Here is a 12833-nt window from a genome sequence, read left to right on the forward strand (position 1 = left end):
CACAGGTTCCATCCCTGGTCCGGGAAGATCCCACATGCTGCGGAGCAACTAAGCCTGTGCACCACAACTACTGAGCCTGCACTCTAGAGCCCACGAGCCACAACTACTGAGCCCATGGGCCTAGAGCCCGTGCTCTGCAACAAGAGAAGTCACCGCAATGAGAAGCCCGTGCACCGCAACAAAAAGTAGCCCCCGCTCGCTGCAACTAGAGATATCCCGCACTCAGCAATGAAGACCCAACGCAGCCAAAAAAATAAATTAAAAAAAAAAAAAGAGGGGCTTCCCTGGTGGTGCAGTGGTTGAGAATCCACCTGCCAATGCAGGGGACATGGGTTCGAGCCCTGGTCTGGGAAGATCCCGCATGCCGTGGAGCAACTGGGCCCATGAGCCACAACTACTGAGCCTGCGCGTCTGGAGCCTGTGCTCCGCAACAAGAGAGGCCGCGATAGTGAGAGGTCCGCGCACCGCGATGAAGAGTGGCCCCCCCGCTCGCTGCAACTAGAGAAAGCCCTCGCACAGAAACGAAGACCCAACACAGCCATAAAAATTAAAAAAAAAAAAAAAAAAGAAACGACAAAACAGAACATAAAACAAGGTTTTCTTCTCCTCAGAGAAAATGATGAGATTCTGTATATTATCCTTTATGCACTAGGGAGACAATGATCCTGTTTTTTGAGACAATATTCTAAAGATATTTTAAAATACCAAATTAAGACCTATAGCTTAAGTAAATTAAACCAGCATCCATTCAACAAATATGTATTAAGTACCACATTTGAGCCTGATAGTAAGAGCTAGAGATATGGTGCTTAACCAAATTAAAAAGTCTTTGCTCTTACACAAAGCTTACATTTTAGCAGTTTCTACACATTTACTTGGCTCTGATTTTCACGTTCAGGATGTTGTACACATTTAGCCAGATCTGATTTTCCATTCAAAATGAACAAACACACAAAACACAATGGCAAACCATTAGTCTATACAAGACTATGAGTCAAATTCATATGGACCATTAGTCTATAATGTCATCACCAACCACATTTGCAGAGAACCCAAGCAATGTGATGCAAGTTACAACACATAGCACCTTTACAATGTTCTCAATCTAGCAAGAGAAAGACAGCGCAAGACAAATATAGCAACACAAGGAAATACATACATCCTAAATGATAACCAAAAAATGAGTCAGTGATGTTAGGAGGAAAGGTGATGTCTGAAGCCTTGGATTTTAAAAGCAGATTGAGCTCATATGGCTGAAAGGGGAGGAAAAGATACTCTTGATGGGAGAAAGTTAGAAAGAAAAGGCAGGGAAAGCAACATGCTAGGAAATGATCAGGAGTCTTATCTGAAATAGAGAGTTCCTTTTGGGAGGAAATAGGAAGAAACAGGAGAGAGAGGGGCATGGATCAGAGCACGGAAAGTCTCAAGCAAAACACAAGCCCCATATTTCTGGGTAGCAGGGAACTTCAGAGAGCAGAACAGGTAACAGGTAGCAAACCTTTTGCCTGCAGGTTTTCATGTGACTCTGGGACCATGGGGGAAGATGAACCAAGATGAATGGAGAATGAATCCAAATCAGCATTCCTTGTACCTTTAATGTGCCTCTTTAAAGACTGCAGTTCAGACCTGACTTTTGATCATACCATCTAATCAGCTATTGCCAAATCCCCACTATATAGAGGGCATTCTTTTTTGATTTCAACCTTTCTACAAATCCACTTTTATCACTCTCTTCTAAAATTCCTTTCTCCAGGAAGTCTTCTCTAATGGAACCAAGAAAAATGATGCTAATTTTACTTTGTATCCTTCTGAGCCCTTAAGTACTTAGTTTCCTCCTAAGTTACTGCTAAACCTGCTAATTCTAAATTAATTCAGATGCAAGCTATATGAGCTTTTTCTTATTACTATGGAATAAAAGTTCAGAATATTGTCATTCTCTTCAAGTTTTCATCTTTATACCTGTAATAAAGGGGAATTTAATCTAAAATGAACATCACTTCCTCTCAATTTCCTGAACATGTCATGCCCATTCCTGCCCTACACTTCTTCACACTAGATTTTCTTAATCTGGAATGCTCACTCTCACTTTCTCTGTACTTTTCAGGTCAAGACTTTTTTAAAGCTCAGATATTGTCTCTTCCACTATGGTCTTTGAAGAGCTCTTTCTCTGTATATTTGTTTTTTGACATATGCCTTCAAATTCTAGCAAGCATCTCATTCTTCATTGATAATTATGATACATTTTCAAGTTTTAAAAGGTCTATGTTAAATATATTTATACTGATGATAAAATCTGTATGTGGAGTGGGCCCTGTAATTCGTAAGCAACGTCAGAACTCTTATCTCAGTGGATCTCTGAGTTAAGTAGAGGCAGGTAAAGCTAACTCCAATGTATGGATGAAAAAATGTGTAGAGGAAATGTGCTCAGAATTAGGCAAGAGATCTAGGGCTAACCCCATGTCTCCACTGCCTACTGCTCTCTTCATTTTAATTCTTAGTGCTTGTTTAAATGTTTACATTTAACCTGGAAATAATGATTCAGTGGTAGACTAGTATTCTCCACAGAATATATTTTCAATACATCTGTGGTAACCAACCGCATTCACAAAGAAAGAAATCTTATTAGGTGACATTTGATCAAGAGATGTTTATAGGGACTTCCCTGGTGGCAAAGTGGTTAAGCATCTGCCTGCCAATGCAGGGGACACAGGTTCGAGCCCTGGTCCGGGAAGATCCCACATGCCGCGGTAAACTAAGTCCGTGCACCACAACTACTGAGCCTGCGCTCTAGAGCCTGCGAGCCACAACTACTGAAGCCCACGTGCCCTAGAGCCCACGTTCCGCAACAAGAGAAGCCGCCGTAATAAGCCCGCGCACTGCAACGAAGAGTAGCCCCGCCTTGCCACAACTAGAGAAAGCCCACGTGCAGCAACAAAGACCCAACGCAGCCAAAAAAAAAAAAAAAAAAAATTTAAATTAAAAAAAAAGAAAAATCATTAAAAAAAGAGATGTTTATAAAAACTAAGTCCTCCAACTTAGATGAGAAATAAACATCTAGGTGGGAATTAAGGGTATAAGAGCATCAAGACTTTTCCTAATGTTCAAGAGGCTTAACAAAATCTGGACTTTGCATTTGGGTCTTTTCCATCTTTCTTCATGGAAGGAAAATGATGACTTCAACAAGGTCCAGCAAGAGACCCCTGTGGCCCTGATGTAAGTTATCTGACTAAATGTTGTTCTAGGCTAAGGGCAAAACCCCAAGAAAAACTGAGAGGAAGCAGCTTACTAGCCTTCCCTGTGTCCAGCCAGCAAAAGCACTTCAGCGAATTCTCTTTGGAGAGCCTTACATAAAATCCACCCCCACATCACCCCTTTTCTCCTCCAAAGCCAGGCTCAAGTTTAAAGGAAACTTAGGATTTTAAGCTGTCAGACAGCTCAATATTTCAAAGAAATAGACTGACTACAGTAAGTACTAAAGCTAAACCACAAGATATCAGGCAAAGAAGTATTCCTTCCGAATCCCATGAATACATTTAAGACTGGCATTTTCAAGCACATCCACTGGATCATTGGGGTAGCATAACTAACTCGGAAGCTGTAATCCTTCACCTGAAATTCCCAGCTATTACCTACAACCAGAGACATTACAAAGGCCAGGTGCTGGCTTAAACATTTAAAGACCTAAGAAAAATCAATCTGCTTGCATTGATTTATCCCAGCATCCATGGCGTCTGTTATAAGGAAGTTTTTGCTATAAATGATGCAATGAAATTTCTTACTATCCGCCTTTAGATATTTCAGGACCTCGCTTATTTAAAAATTACTATAATTCACTCTCTAGTTCCAGACATTTCTACCCATTAGGATATTATATAGTTTAGGAGTCAGAACTAGAACAAAACAAAGTTAAAGGAAGCTAGCATCTGGCATGAGTGGCAGTAATTCTATCAGTAAGATTATCACCTTTTATAAAATATAAGAAGCCATCTTGTTTTCATTAGATTTCATTGTCAACAATATATTTTCCAAACTCTGAGACAGCACTGTCATTAGAGTTAACTGTTATTAATGGCTAATTAGGAAAATAACGATCCATGGTTTTATCATGGCTGATGAACATGTAACAAAGTCCCATCATCCTGGACTGAGGAAAGTAAGGTGGAGCAATTCTGTGCGCATCTGCTAAGATTTGTTAGCCAGGCTATGCCACTCTTTTCAGCTTGAGTCTGGAGAGTCCCAACAAGATGCTAGATGTTCAGAAGGTGTCATTAACCCTTCAAACAAAACTCACAAAAGGATGAAGTATGTGGAGGAGATACCTATGACTAGAACTCTAGAGGAATAATGTGAATTACGAACTGCAATGCAGAAGAGCATCCGAAAGTAATCTCTTACCACAGTTTTGGTTCCTCAAGGCAGCATAAATCTTATCTTGGACTGCTGAGTTTTCCTGTAGGGATCTAAATGAACCCTATATGATGTTTCTTAAAGGTGCCAATAAGCACCGAATCTTCTTTTATTCAATGAAATTTTATAATATACCTTCACTAACATCAAAGCAGTATTTAATCTCATAAAAGTGCTGTTTTATTGTTTCCATATAAAACTGTTCCCAAGTGGAGAAAGTTTCATAGATTGAGCGGCATTTGTACTGTTTTATTTCTTAGGCTTTAAAAGGTATTTCAGAGGAGAGGCGCAGAACCAAAGTAAATAACTTAATGAAAAGGCTGGACACATCAAAACGAGCTAGTGGGAAATAACTACTATAAGCAAAGTTACAAAGTTGAATACAAAAAACGTTTTCTTAAGAAATAAACACTGTACTTTTAAATGTATAATAACAAGTTGTGACAGAAAGATTAAAAATTAAATTCTGGAAACTAGGGTAGTGCAAGGAATTTCTGCGAAATTTCTCTGGGATCATAGAATCAGAAGTTATATTGTTATTGTTTTTAATAGTTAGAAAAAGAATTTTAAGGATTTGGTAATCTTAAAGTTAATCACTAAATTTAGATACTAAAGACATCTGTTTTCTAAGTTACTATTGAATGTAAAAGAATTAAAACATAATCAATAGAGAAATGGAGAAAAAATAAGGGAACTAGCAAGAGAGCAAGCATATGGCTAAGTATATTGGTTATAATAACAATAATATATATGGATTAAGCTCCCATTTTTTAAAAAAAGGCAAGGATATCTAGTTTGTATTGCGTAAAACAAACAAAAATGTATTTGTTAGTTATAAAGCACTCCTAAATTTTAAAAGAGAAAAAAGACAAAATATTATAAATAAATGGCTAAAGTCATATGTCAAAGGTAATCATTTTATAGTGATAAAAGGTATAATCTTTACCTTTTACACTTCTGTTCTTCACACTAAAGTATTAAGATATAAACCTTGATATACCAATATATTAACTAAAAAATATCTTAAGTAATAAAGGAAATCAACAGGAGTTGGGAAACTTTAGCATGCTACCTAACAGACAGTAAGAAAACAAAACAATAGAAAGGGACCTGCGGTTAAAGAACTCAGTTTGACTCAGGCAATACATAGTAAATTTGGTAACTTATATAGACCACATCTTCTAGAGCATCCATGGGACATTACCACAGACTGAAGGTGTAGTAGGCTACAAAGAATATCAGACTTTCAAAATTTAGAAACTACATGAACAGCCTTCTTGATGGTAAAAATTAATGACATTTTAAACTGAATATCCATATCACCTAGAGACTTTTAAAATAAACTTTCAAGATATTTTTAAAAATTCTCTCCACAATTAGAATTGAGTCAGAGAGAAAAAGACAAACATACCATCTAAAAATTAAGAAAATGAAAATTATAAATATGTTAGTAAAACATTTTACAAGATCTATAAATTCTGTGCTAGAGATTAACTCATGTATTTTTTTTAAATATTTTATTTATTTATTTATTTATTTATTTATTTATTTATTTTTGGCTGTGTTGGGTCTTTGTTTCTGTGTGAGGGCTTTCTCCAGTTGCGGCAAGTGGGGGCCATTCTTCATCGCGGTGCACGGGCCCCTCACTATCGCGGCCTCTCTTGTTGCGGAGCACAGGCTCCAGATGCACAGGCTCAGTAATTGTGGCTGACGGGCCCTGTCGCTCCGCGGCATGTGGGATCTTCCCAGACCAGGGCTCGAACCCGTGTCCCCTGCATTGGCAGGCAGATTCTCAACCACTGCGCCACCGGGGAAGCCCAACTCATGTATTTTTTATTAAATTGGAAGTAACAGAAGTAAATAGCCTAATTATAGAGAACAAAAAGTAGCACAACAAAAAAAGCAACTATGGGGAAGATTAGAGGGAGGAGATTCTAAAAATGAAAACTACATAATGAATTGGAAATTAAAATATTGTACAATTAATAAATTAGAGTAAAATTGGGAGCAAAACCCACAAATATAAAAGAGACATACTTCTTATATATCTAGAATAAAAAGAGATAAAAAACAAAACCAAAAAATAGATATAATGTGATATAATTACATAATAATAATGTGATAATACAATATATAACGTGATAATAATATAATATGATTATCATTACAAAAATGTGATAATGAACACATTCTAAATTATAATAATAAACATTATTCTATGGTGGTACTGATGAAAATTATACTAAACTAACTTTAATTTTTTTAAACTTTTAACAAAATTTGATCTAGAGCATGAAAAAAAAATATGTAAAGCTAATCTGTGCCCAAATCTGATAATAACAAAACAAAAAGAGAATTATGGGATGATCTTCTTAATTAAAAAGCTGCAAAATTCTGATGAAATGCAACAAATTCAACTTAACAATAAATTTTAAAATAGTCCACCAGGGACTTCCCTGGTGGCGCAGTGGTTAAGAATCCGCCTGCCAATGCGGGGGACACGGGTTCGAGCCCTGGTCCAGGAAGATCCCATGTGCCATGGAGCAACTAAGCCTGTGCTCCACAACTACTGAGGCTGCGCTCTAGAGCCCGCAAGCCACAACTACTGAGCTCGTGTGCCACAACTACTGAAGCCCGCGCGCCTAGAGCCCATGCTCCGCAACAAGACAAGCCACCGCAATGAGAAGCCCGTGCACCACAACGAAGAGTAGCCCCCACTCATCGCAACTAGAGAAAGCCCGCGCAGCAATGAAGACCCAACGCAGCCAAACATAAATTAATTAATTATTTTTTTAAAAAAAGCATCTAGTTGACATATACAAAACACTGCACCCAACAATGGCAGGAGACACATTGAAAAAATAATAATCCACCAAATTCTAACAGAATTTTGCACAAGAATGTTAGAATCCGCCAATTTGCAAGTGGGCACAAGGGAAATTTTTGAGGTGACGGCAAAGTTATAAAATTGGAGTATAGTGATGGTTGTACAACTCTATAAATATATTAAAAAACATTAAACTGTAGACTGATAATGAATAAATTTTATTATATATAACGAATATTTTAATAAAGCAGTTTATTTTAAAAAGTAAGAGGTCCCATCAGTTTAATCTTTTACTCCAGAAAGAGGTTCCTAGTTGAACACTTACCTGATTAAATCAGGCTAATGAAACAACAGAACACAACTCCCTTTCTTAAAGTCAACTGTCCATATAAAACTCTAATCATGGGAGTAAACAGGGGGCAAGTATCTTGACTGCCATCTTGGAATCCTGCCTGCACAATAGGTTTATAAATACAAGAAAAGGAGAAATTGCTTCTTAATCCATGTATCATAAAATCACTCCCATGAAATTAGGAAAGTTGTATTAATGCAAAATACGATGGGGTTCTTGGCTATGCCTGGATTTTGGAGTGTCATTTGTCTGTGTCACTGATGTATCCCCCAAAATATTTAAGGTATTCCATGGATAATACCTTGAAGATTGTGTTATTAGCCTGAAAAATAGAAACTATTGAAGCACTTGCACTTGCCAATCCCATGTATTATTCAAATTTAAAGGGGTTCAGTGGACTTCACAGCAATAGAAAACACTGAAAAGTTAATCAAATAAAGAGCAGAAAATAAGCTAAGATCAATCTAACTACATAGTCTCAAACACAAACAAAAAGCAATTAAGAGCAACCTGACCAACTTTGATATCCTTCCAATAGACAAACTCAACCCAGACGGTAAAACTTAATAATGTTTTACAGCTTATCCAGAGAATCATAGCTCTACTCTATGATTCGGCCAAGAGGCTATTATGATACTATCTCTTCATAACTGAATAACGTGAAGGGAAGGGAATCAAAGTGTAAAAAGCAGTGCTCATATATTACTAAATTCTCTATCTACAACTTGGGTACGTACTATTTCCAGGTTGAATTATGTTGACAAAAGGCATGATAACATACTTGACTTTTCACTTCCTACCAAAAAAGAAGTCTAAACTACAAGGGGGAAAAGAATGCACAAGAATGAGATGAAAGAGAAAAGCGTGTTTGTTTGCCATTCCTTGGGTATGACTGTGGACTGAAAGATAAATCTGTTTTCATATAGGTTCAGAAATCCACACATAATAAACGTATGCAATGCAAAAATAATTTGATGAAGGGATGTTTGACTGCTTTGGTATATTTCTAGCCTTCTGATAATGAGATTTTGATTATTAAAAATAAATTCTGAGACAATATCATTTGGTTAGCAAGGATACACAAATACACAAAGCTTACTTTTTATATTTTTCTATAACAAAAGATGTTTTCGAACAGTGTTTTAAACAGTCTTGCATTCTTTAAAATAACCATTACCCTCAAGCATAAAATGTTTTCTGACTTTTGTTTTTCCCATTCTACTATGAAAATAACCAACTGAAGTCTGAGGAGGCAAATATGTAAGATGAGTCTGTCATATCTTGTCATCCTAGAAAGACGTTGTCAAAGGGACTTGAGAGCCAAATTTAAGGGGCTCCCACTAACCAAAGATGGGACAATTTGAGTATTAACAGCATAATAACACAATGAACTGAGACACATCAACATGTTTAAATACAGAAGCATACAATTATATTAAAAGAAAACCAACCAACAAATAAATACTTTATTGATTACCTTTGGAGGACCTCCTGAAAAGGATAAAATTAAGCAAAGAACCAAGCATCAATGGCTACTATCATCATAAAAAGAGAGAAAACAAGATAATACATCCCTCCTAATAGAGAACACACCACCACCACCAACCCCCAAAATATAACCTGAATCTGGGTCACCACAGATTATACTACAAGCTTACAGAAAATATAAGGGATAAGAGCACATGTTAAACCACACGCCACAGGATACAATCAGCAAATCCAGAAATCACCTGATAACCTCAATGAATAAACTGCAAGGTAAATATAGAAGAAGAGTAGGAATGAGATAACAAGACATATAAGACATCTCAACCAATTGCCATGTATAGATCTCATTTTAAACCTAATTTGACCAAAGTAATTTAAAAAATGATGAGACAAACTCAGAAATATGTACATTGACTAGGTATTGGTGATATTAAGGAATTATTGTTTGTATATTTCTTTTAAAGTATATAGAACTTAAAAAATTTTTTTTTCTGTGAATCCCAAACTTCTAATTTATCCCTCTCCCTGTCCCCTTCCCCTTTGGTAACCACAAGATTATTTTCTATGTCTGTGAGTCTATTTTTGTTTTGTAAATAAGTTCATTTGTATCTTTTCTTTACATTCCACATATAAGTGATGTCATATGATATTTGTCTTTGTCTGACTTACTTCACTTAGTATGATAATCTCTAGGTCCATCCATGTTGCTGCAAATAGTATTATTTCATTCTTTTTATGGCTGAATAATATTCCATTGTGTATATATAACACATCTTCTTTATCCATTCATCTGTCAACGGACACTAAGCTTGCTTCCATGTCTTGGCTGTTGTAAATAGTGCCGCTATGAACACTAGGGTACGTGTTACCTTTTCGAATTAGAGTTTTCATCTTTTCCAGATATATGTCCAGGAGTGGGATTGCTGGATCATATGGTAGTTCTGTTTTTAGTTTTTAAGGAGCCTCCATACTGTTCTTCATAGTGGCTGTACCAATTTACATTCCCACCAACACTGTAGGAAGAGTTCCCTTTTCTCCACACCCTATCTAGCATTTACTATTTGTAGACTTTTCTGTTTAATAAATTTATTTGTTTATTTATTTATTTAATTTATTTTTGGCTGCAATGGGCCTTCATTGCTGTGTGCAGGCTTTCTCTAGGTGCAGCAAGCAGGGGCTACTCTTCATTGTGGTGCACAGGCTTCTCATTGTGGTGGCTTCTCCTGTTGCAGAGCACGGGCTCTAGGGCGCGCAGGCTTCAGTAGTTGTGGCGCACAGGCTTAGCTGCTCCATGGCATGTGGGATCTTCCCGGATCAGGGCTCAAACCTGTGTCTCCTGCATTGGCAGGCAGATTCTTAACCACTGTGCCACCAGGGAAGCCCCTATTTGTAGACTTTTTGATGATGGCCATTCTGACTGGTGTGAGGTGATAGATACCTCATGGTAGTTTTGATTTGCATGTCTCTAATAATTAGTAATGTTGAGCAGCTTTTCATCTGTCTGTTGGCCATCTGTATGTCTTCTCTGGAGAAATGTCTATTTAGATCTTCTGCCCAGTTTTTGATTCTTGCTTTTCTTTGTTTGTTTTTTTGACATTGATGTCCATGTGTATCTTAATGTCTTAGTTGGCTCGGGCTGCCATAACAAAATACCATAGACTGGTGGCTTAAACAACAGAAATTTTCTCACAGTTCTGGAGGCTAGAAATGTAAGTTCAAGGTTCCAGCACGGTCAGTTTCTGGTGAGAGCTCTCTTCCTGGCTTGTAGACAGCCACCGTCTCTCTGTGTCCTCGTATTGAGGGGAGAAAGAGAGCTATCCTTCTAATGACTCTTCTTATAAAACATTAATCCTATCAGGACCCTACTCTTACGACCTCATTTAACCTTAATTACTTCCTTACTCCAAATACATTGGGGGTTAGGGCTTAAACATATGAATTTGAATTGGGTTGGGGGGGCAGGGAGGCATAATTCAGTCCATATCACTTAGCAACCTGCATACCATTAAACATCACCAATTACTGACTACTTCATACTAGGCTACATTACTTTAAGGAGGACAGAAATGAACTTGTTTGGGAAACACTACAGTCAACTCTTTTGAGAAGCCACGAACATTTTTCAAAGGTGGGATGGGTCCCACATATATATGTTCTAGAATATTTGAGATCCCTATTTTAGACTAAATTGTGTCCACCCAAAATTCATATATTGAAACCCTAACTTCCATTACTTCAGAATGTGACTGTATTTGGAGATAGGGACTTTAAAAATGTAATTAATTTGAAATGAGGCCGTTAGGGTGGGCTCTAATCCAATCTGACTGATGTCCTTATAAGAAGAGGAGATTGAGACATAGGGAGAGACATCAGATACACACATGCACAGAGAAAAGGCCATGTGAGGACACAGTGAGAAGACGGCCATCTACAATGGAAGAAGAGAGGTCCTAGAAGAAAGAAAACCTTCCAAAACCTTCATCTTGGACATCTAGGCTCCAGAAATGTGAGAAAATTAATTTCTGTTGTTTAAGCCACCCACTCTGTGGCATTTTGTTATGGCAGCCCCAGAAAACTAATGTAAGTCTTTTCTTTAGAGTACAAACATCCTGGTTATTATTTTCCCCACCTTAGAAGAAAAGACAATGAATCAAGACAAAACAAAGAAAGCCAGCTACCTTTTCAAGATCCCTTTACAAAAAGTTCTTGAAAACATTTTATTCAGTATCTCTAATTCTTCTCCTCCCATTCTCTGTTTAACCCATTCCAATGAGGCATTTGTCCCCATAGGCCATGAAATTGCTCCTGTTCAGCTCAACAAAAAGGCTATCAGAAGCATTTGCAGATCTCAGGGGTAAGAGACCCAAAAACTGTATGTCTAAGTAGTTAACAGTCATAAATAGAGCTAATATAGTGTTAAATAAAATATGTCTTATCCTCTGACCTTGCTTACATGAATGTTCATAATGACTCTGAAGGTCAGGTTTTACTTTAGAATTCTGTATTCCTTGAAGTTTCTTGACAGAATGTCAAGTGCAGAAGAACCAGCCCCTGGCTTAGTATCTTTCCTTTCCCCTCTATAGTTCTGTCCCACGTCTCAAGAAGCCTCACCTGCACATGGGATAATATCCCAGCCCAACCTCCAGGCTCCATCCACACTGCCCACTTTACCCAACTCCCACTAGCAGTGCCCCCAATTCAAGCCTGGGCATATGCATGGCTCTGGTGCAGTCCTCTCTCAGGCAGACAGACCTAGGAAATAAACTGTGAAAGCCACATTGAGGGTATTTGGGCTATGAATTCGGGAGTTCCAGATACCTAGTAAGCATGGTGTAGAAGGGGAGTGGTGGGCTCCAAGTGGAGCGTGGGGTGGTGGCCCTTTGAACTCTTCTTTTCTGGAAAGGGGCAGGGCTTAAGGAGGGCCAGAGCAGGGCAGAGGGCAAAGTCTGTCCTGGCTGGATTTAAAGGCAGTACCAGTCATCAATTACCTACAAATGCTAAACCTAGTGGTCACTGTCAGTCCCCATCTTATTGATCTATCTAACAGCTGCATCCGACAAAACTGATCATCCTCAAAGCACTTTGCTTCACTCCTGCTTTGCCTCCTACTTTGCCTCCTACTTCTCTGGCCACTCATAACACTTCTTGACATTAGGTTCCCCAGGGCTCAGTCCTTGGACCTCTTCTTTTTTCTCTCAGTACTCACTACCCTTGATGATCTCATCCAGTGTCATGTTTTTAAATACTACCTATGTGCTG

At 37.9% G+C, this 12833-nt stretch overlaps 1 protein-coding gene and 2 long non-coding RNA genes across 8 annotated transcripts in view; 2 read left to right on the forward strand and 1 right to left on the reverse strand.

The window, feature by feature from the left end:
- AUTS2 (activator of transcription and developmental regulator AUTS2) overlaps nucleotides 1–12833 on the reverse strand; it is a 1112861-nt gene that overhangs the window by 617157 nt on the left and 482871 nt on the right. The gene's annotated exons all lie outside the window — the stretch shown is intronic.
- LOC309646275 overlaps nucleotides 1–12833 on the forward strand; it is a 638120-nt gene that overhangs the window by 485966 nt on the left and 139321 nt on the right. The gene's annotated exons all lie outside the window — the stretch shown is intronic.
- Nucleotides 1–12833, forward strand: part of LOC309646301 — a 266260-nt gene that overhangs the window by 212055 nt on the left and 41372 nt on the right. The gene's annotated exons all lie outside the window — the stretch shown is intronic.

The sequence above is a fragment of the Balaenoptera physalus genome, assembly GCF_965194825.1.
Source record: "Balaenoptera physalus genome assembly, chromosome: 16".
Taxonomy (NCBI): domain Eukaryota; kingdom Metazoa; phylum Chordata; class Mammalia; order Artiodactyla; family Balaenopteridae; genus Balaenoptera; species Balaenoptera physalus.